This window comes from Octopus bimaculoides, chromosome 30 (assembly GCF_001194135.2).
Source record: "Octopus bimaculoides isolate UCB-OBI-ISO-001 chromosome 30, ASM119413v2, whole genome shotgun sequence".
NCBI classification, from domain to species: Eukaryota; Metazoa; Mollusca; class Cephalopoda; order Octopoda; family Octopodidae; genus Octopus; species Octopus bimaculoides.
The window spans coordinates 881,963-882,992 of record NC_069010.1 but is presented as its reverse complement, the minus strand read 5'-3'; the positions used below and the strand labels follow the sequence as shown (position 1 = coordinate 882,992).

The window sequence follows — 1,030 nt, the reverse complement described above, 5'->3', positions numbered from 1 at the left end:
TATATATATAATTTTAAGCTTTTAACTTTACAATTTATGTCTCTTTACAATTTAATATTTTTTTAGTTACAGACTGCTCAAGGATGTCCCCTAGGTGGCAACCACCGTAGACTGTTGGTCGGCCCACAACAGGTCCTACGTGGGGATGAGAGCACACTGGCTGGACCCCAAGACTTGCATGAAACGACACGCTGTCCTGGCATGCTCTCAGCTCAGAGGATATCACACCTTTGATGTTCTCACCCAGGCCATGGCAGACACCCATTACAAGTTCTATCTGCAAGACAAGGTGACCAGGACCATGACAGACAATGGCAACAACTTTGTTAAGGAATTTATGCAGTTTGGTGCAGAAGTTGAACTCTTGCCAGATATTTCTGAGGTTGAAGCCGATCCAGATGTGGAGGGCATCAAGAATGTGGACCTGGATGCGGATCCTGAGGCTGGGGATGTGGTCAAAGTTGAGTACGTCTCTATTGATGCCATCCTTGATGAGTCCAGAAGCCTGGCCTTAAACCTGCCAGTGCACTTGAAGTGTGTAGCCCATACCTTCAGCCAGGTAGCCAGCGTGGATACCGACAAGGCCCTTGACAGCGCTTCATTCAAGTCAACCTAGAGGAAGGCCATGTCCAAGGCACAGTGGGTGCAGAATCTGCAAAGTTGCAGCACGGTGGTGGCAGATAGCATCGTGGACGCATTGAAAAGGAAGCTGGTGGTCTGCAACGGTACCAGATATTCACGAACGGCAAGAGCAATACGAATACAAAAAAATCCCTTGAAGCAAGGCTGCAGTCAAATGACTGAAACACGTAAAAGAATAACTGAATAGATACACTTTTATTAAAGCCCAAAAAGTATCACATATTGCTCTATCTTTGTTACTTGAGTACTATTTGGTCTACCTTGTTTTACACTTATGTGCTCACCTGTATATGTATATGTATATATATATAGCGTCCACAATGCTATCTGCCACCACCGTGCTGCGACTTTGCAGATTCCGCAACCACTGTGCCTTGGACATGGCCTT

General features: G+C 45.7%; 1 protein-coding gene across 1 annotated transcript in view; it reads right to left on the bottom strand.

The window, feature by feature from the left end:
- Window positions 1-1,030, bottom strand: part of LOC106882435 (glutamate--cysteine ligase catalytic subunit) — a 54,807-nt gene that overhangs the window by 40,082 nt on the left and 13,695 nt on the right. The gene's annotated exons all lie outside the window — the stretch shown is intronic.